The sequence below is a fragment of the Heterocephalus glaber genome, unplaced genomic scaffold (assembly GCF_053883595.1).
Source record: "Heterocephalus glaber isolate CG9 unplaced genomic scaffold, H.glaber_assembly_v1.0 deba00001538, whole genome shotgun sequence".
NCBI classification, from domain to species: domain Eukaryota; kingdom Metazoa; phylum Chordata; class Mammalia; order Rodentia; family Bathyergidae; genus Heterocephalus; species Heterocephalus glaber.
Window position 1 is genome coordinate 33,582,270 of NW_028258333.1, and position 6,781 is coordinate 33,589,050.

The window sequence follows — 6,781 nt, forward strand, 5'->3', positions numbered from 1 at the left end:
GTTATTAAAGGAATTTAGAAGATAACACCTACTAGTGGAGCACTATCAACACAAAAGAAAAATTAATACATCATAGTATTCTAAACCTGTATTGCTGAATGTGGTATTAGTAATATATTTTAGAAGGAGGTGTGTGTGTGTTTTATTTTATAGAATTTAAATCAATATTTGTCTCAGAAGTGGAAAGTTAATACAGTAAATTCAACAGAGAAGATAAGTCATTAGAACTTTAGGGGGAATAGGTGATTGGTATAAAACTTTAAGACTTTTTTTCTGGCTACATATTTTAATTAAAAATTGTTCACTTTACTAAGATCATAAATTTATTCTGAAAATAAAATATTTTTGAAAGACTCATTTTCTATATTCTTGTGGAATTTCAAAAGAATATTTATGAAGAGTGCACACAAAATTTGTAATAAAGTTTAGATTCTTACAATTGAAAACAAATGTAGGCCCATCCTAAGTTTTCCACTTCAGAATAAAAGGGAAAAAAAAGAGAAAAAATTTATGTAAACACCAATGTTTATAAACAAATTCTCAACACTACATTTTTAATGGAGATAATGCAAAATATATGTGTATATATTGACTTCAACATACATTTGCTATTTAAATTAGAAAACTTTGGCATAATTTTAGAATATCATAAAATTCAGAAAATCAGATAGTGGTTCCAAATTCCTAAAAGAAATAGAATAATCAAGAATAGAATAAATAAATCAGGAATTGAATAATCAGGATAGAATAAATTGGTTTTCAAAAAAAAAACCATATTACAGAGCTAATTTGTATTTGTTTTTCTTTTTCATTTTAGATTTGTAAAGTGATGGGTGCACATATCTTAATTAATGCTGTTTTCTATCCATAGATATGACAACACCTTCTGTTAATTTCCATAGATTAATTTCTTAGTGAAATCGTGTTTCACATGTTACTTTTAAGACCAAGAATGTTGATTTTTAGTTAATTAAAATTAATCAATGTAAACTCTTTTTGTAATAATAAATAAAACTGAAAAAATTTATTTACCATTCGGAAATTGTTACTAAACTAAGACCACTAGTACATTTGCAAAGCTGAACCATGGAAACATTACTAGAACGTTTCAAACTACACCTGTTAGAATTGTATAATTAGTTTAAGTGCCTCTTTATGATCTTGGACTTGTGAAGGTTCTTACTGGTCAGACAATGATTTTGAAATTTATATGCAATTCTTATCATATAGATACCCTGCTATTAAAACAGTATTTTCTCATACAGGGAAACTATTATTTTAAAGTTTATGACCCAGGGCCGGGGATTTAGCTCAGTTGTCCTCCACCTGCCTCACGAGTGCAAGGTTCAGAGTTCAATTCCCCAGTACCCCCCCCCCCAAAAAGTATATGACCCAAAATGTCAATTACATTAATTTGCAATGAACCACCAATATAAGAAATCTGAGATGAAATATCATTTAATTTTGGGAGGAAATACAGATTATCATCTGATAGTTCAATCTTATTGTTTGTACTTTCTTTTGTCTTGATGACATGGATACAAAAACAGGTCAATTATTTACAAGCAGTCAAGATACTAGCATATTGATAAGACTTGGCTTATAAAATGTGGTCTGGAGAGAATACTACAACTGAATTTCAAGCCCATGGGAAGGTTTTATGACAGAAGTACTGGCAAAACCTTGTAAGAATACAGTAATAACTCTTCTAGAATAATTAATTAATGGTACAGCAAGAAACAAAAGTGGAGATGTTGATGCTTAAGTGTCCAAATGATCTCCAATCAGTTTTTGTTTCGCTTTTCTTTAGTTTAGTTTTATTTTCCTTATTAGGTGATATTTGATAATGTCAAAGCAACGCAATTTAAAAAAATAGATCACTCAATTGGCCTATTTCTTTGATCTCAATAAAAATCTTAGCAAGGATGTAACCTTTACAAGGGCAACTGAGTACAGGGTATTAATCAGACATATAGAAACTATCTCTTGGTGTCATCTAGTGGTTGTATTTCCTCACTGCATAAAAGAAATGCCTCATTGGTTCTGAGTAAAATTTGTTTTATTACATTTGTTTCTAAGTGACTGGAGTAAAAGAGGCTGCCATTTTTAACAGACAAGAGAAGGTTAGTAGCAATCAAGCCTTCCTGGGCTCTTCATCCTGGCCTTTTGCCGTGCCTTCTTATAAGGTCAAGACACATCGATGGGAAGCTCAGTTAGAGTACGTTGGTGTGAAGGTGCTGTCTGCCACCCCATTTAGGCTGCATGACTGAGTGACTGAGTGTTGTTAAGGGACATCCACAGCCAATACACAGGGTATTTTCTGTTATCTGGCTGAGCACCACTCAAGGGATTCTGGCAGATTGAGCTGACATGCTAACAATCTGATTGCAGATGGCAATGGTAGGAGCCTCCGAGTGAGAGAGAAGAGTTCCCTGACCCTCCTGTCATCCTCTCTCAATCTCCGTCCTAGGATGGGGATACCGATCAGCTATCACAGGGAAAGGTGACACAGTGAAAATAACTTATCCGCAAATGTGCTGAAATGTCATTGCTAATGTTATAGTTCCTTTAAGACGATCTATAATTTCTGATATAACTTTTCAGTTTGGAAAGGAAAGGGCACCAAGGCTGGGTTGATAGAAATAAATTATCCAGATAATTAAGGCTAACTACTCCACTTTCTCCTACTCCCTGGCCCATGCGCAGACAATAATAGGGCTCAATTATTTATAATTCAGAAATTTTTTCTTTTAAAAATGGATTTTCTGTAAAACTGGCATTTGAGTGGCTCAAAATTATTATCATTAGGAAGAAAATTATTAGTAAATCATAATCAGGAAATGAATGTACAAATTTTCAATTATCATAGTTTCTGTTATCATGTCCAGTGTCACAAAGATAACGCACAATTTAAAAATGGAAAAAATGAACATGACATTTCATTCTAATTTTCTTTAATTACCTGATATGTTTAAGCAAACTCTGTGGGTTTTTAAATAATTTTCATGGATTTGTCAATATTAAAAAAGGTTATTCTTTATAGATTTATAGAATTGTTATATTACTGTGTGAACACTTTTTAAATTAAATTTGCTTTTTAACTGGTGGTTAAAAAACAGTAAAAACATTTTATTATCGATAGGTCTTTAATTTATTGGTTTCTTACATGTAAGCACAAATTAATTTTGAGATTTGAATGAGAACATGCAGCAATATAAATTTTTTACAATTTCTCTTTCTGTTATAAAGAAATTTGCTACTGGCAGTATCCTTTAAATGCAAGTACATGTCCTCCTATGTACATCCTATGTACATATATAGATGTCTCTAAGATATATGTATCTATATACATGCATATATGGATATATGTATACACAAAAGTACATATGTGCAGATTATGTGTTTATATATGTGTGTGTGATCTTTAAGAGAAATAATATAATTCACAAACAATCCAAAATATATTGAACAAATTAGTATTCACTGTACTCTATCAAAATATATTACCTTTATTCAAAAACAACCACAAAACTAGCTATTAAATCTTACATCTTACATAAGAAAGAAGCAAATTTAGTTTAATGCGACTATCGATGACTGTTGGCTAAACATGATTTTGTCCTGTAGAGCAATTGATTTGAGCATAATATAAAGTTATGTGGTGATGTATGTGTTTGTAAGATTCACAAAACCCTTGTCAGATTTAATTCCATAAAGCCTCAAATCTGAAGAATAAAACCTGACATAATTTTCAGTCTATGAACACATTTTTCAAGTCTTACTTCCTGATAAAATAGCTAATATCATACCACAAAGAAAATATTTTCTTGAAAAATAGAACAAGTGATTTCAATATCTTGTTTGAAGAAAACGAAGTTCTGTCTTAATTCTCTACTCAGTTTAATTTTAACATTCTCAATAAACTGAATGCATGATATTGAATGAGGAATTAGATGAATGGCTGCCAACTCTATTAAATAGGAAATGTAGACATCCTCAATATAAACAATTGCAAACAAGAAAAACATTAAGTATTATCTGAAAACTTGTTGGGCAGGCATCAATAGAGTGTTAATTTAATATAACTCACTATTTTTATATTGTTTGACATTTAAATTGGCCATTGAAAATATCCTTATCAAATAAATTTTGTTTTCTTATATTTTTGCCACATTCTAACCTGACAAGGATACTGGACTTGGATTCCATTTTCTTTGTTTAGGTAAATTCTGAACAAACTGGATTTAAAACAACTTTTCTTCAGTTTTTACTCTATCCATTTTACATATTATACAACTTTTCTTCATTATTTCCCCCATGATTGTTACATATTTTATATCTGTGGCATCAACTGCTTGTTTGTCCAAATTATGTAAAATAATATTCCTCTCTTGGGCAACCTCATGAGGGACAGGCCTTAGTCGGGGAATACATACCATAATAGATTACCATAATACATTACCATAATAGATTGTAACTTTCACGAGTGATAGCCTCACCTCCAATATCTCCTTGTGTTTTCAGCTAATATTCCCCCAAAATGTCTATATATCGATAAAATTCCAAAACCAAACTTGCTCAATAGATGAAATAGATCAAAAACGGCAGACTTTCCATTTCCTGCTGACAGCTGGAAGGGGGCATGTTCCCTCTGAGAGGGAATCCCCCCAATTCCCCCAATTCTCCTGATTCTCCTTCCTCCCACCTGAGTCTTAGTCACTTCACAACCACCCTCCTAGCCATGCTTAGAAGAGGAATAGTTCAGTGACAACTACAATGTCCCTCTCCTGCTCCTGTGCTTCCAGGTGCTGCTGCTGCCTCTTTGAGGAGCAGGAGGAAACAGACCCTGACAGACAATAGACTGGGGAAGGGATCAAAGCCCATTTTAATATCCCCGAAATCCCCAGGCTTCCCTGAGCCATGACCAACAGGCAAGCCCTCATGGAAATGTCTTTGAAGGAGAAGTCACAATTTCAGCCCCACCAGCAGAAATGAGACAACTGTCAATCAAACAGCTGCTTCTCTCAGGGTTCTATCTACTGTCATCATGGCAGAGGTGGCTGCACCTGCTACAGGAGATGTCTGCCTGGACTGAAAGAGGCTTGAAATTGAACCAATCTCAGGGGACATGATGGTGGGATTAAACGTGAGTCAATCACAGGACACTGCCTGGGTGAGGCCACTGTTGCTCTGAATACACGATGCTCCCTTCACACTCCATAGACTAACTGAGGCCTCCCTTCAGTGTACTGATCTCTGGTTTGCAAAAGCACAAGGCCAAATAAAGCCTCAATTCAGTGGGCTTGTGAATCTGCTGACAATTCATTGCTCAGGTAGTGTGGGCAGAGCAAGTCTTATTGAAGAGATAAAGAGAGCTGCGAATAGTGGTATATCCCTATAATCTCATAGTTCAGGGAGGCTGAGCCTGGAAATGGCAAAGTTGAGGCCAACTAGAGTAACAGTTATTTAATAAGACTGTCTCAAAATTACAAAATTTAAAAAAAGGACCGGGGATATAGTTCATTTTGAAGGGTCTGGGTTCGATCCACAGTACCTAAAAAAATAAAAGCTATAAACGTAGGTTTACAGCTACTGAAGAGTTCCAGAGACTGGCAGCAGAGACCAACAATGATCAGTGAACATTAGCAGAGAGTAATGGCAAAGACCACCAGAGATCAGCAATATCAACTAATGATAACTGGAATCATCCAGCATCAGTCAGTGAGGGCAAACAGCTGCATCTACCAGCAGCACTGACAAGTGATGGCCGGCATCAACAAGTACCAACTTGTACCTTTGACAGATGATATCTGTCAGTAGTGGGGGCAGCCACCAATAACCAGGAGCAGTTCAGAGAACTGGTGGGGACTTGTTGAGAGCCTCACAGGCACAGAGAGAGGCTGCTGGAAGTGCTCCAGAGAGCTGCCCAGGAGGCCACAAGCTTTGGCTGCTGATAACTGGCAGTGGTGGCTAAATTTGCCAAGCCTGCAACACTAAGAGCTGCTGCACTGAGCATTGAGAAACACTGGCACCAGGAGCCCAAAGCTGCTAATGGAGCTGCACTTTGCTGATTCCCAAATTCTATCCTAATTGAACAAAGAACTCTCAGCTGATTGGTAATGTCTTCGCCACCACGAAGGGACCTGCCATTTAGAGAAAGCCCAGGAAGGAGATAGATAATGTTGATGATCAATGCAGACTGGCTTCCTGAGTGACAAGTAGCCACCTGAATTGCTTCAGTGTTGGTGGCGCCTTGTCTGATCATTCCCAGCATTGTGGCTCTCTCAACCCCTTGTCTCTCTATCTTCAGTTTTGTAATCAGCCTCTATTCTTATCTCTGCCTCCTTTTCTTTTGTCTTATGAGTCGTGTTCCTTCTTTCTTGGTTCTTGGTTAAGGACTCATGGCATTCCAAAAGGATCACCCCTCAAGTGTCCAATTACTGACTTGGAATTAATCAGTCTTACAATTACACCTTGTAAATTTTTTTTTTAGAATTGTGTCTTCTGGGGAATTGACTTACCTATTCCATAGGAAATTTCCCACAGGACTTGAGATTAATCAAAATTTGGATGAAAAATTAATCAGAAATTGGTTGTAGCTTAAAATTAATCTGACTGTAGGAATGCCCAGATATTCTTGTTGGGCTTGATTAAGGCAACCAGCTCTGTCCATGTTTTTGATATTTGCTGAAATCAGAGGTGAAACCATAACAGTGTTTTGCCATTGCAGGTAGATATGCACATTAATGAAGTTTGGGGCTCAAAGAACCTAGCTTGATCA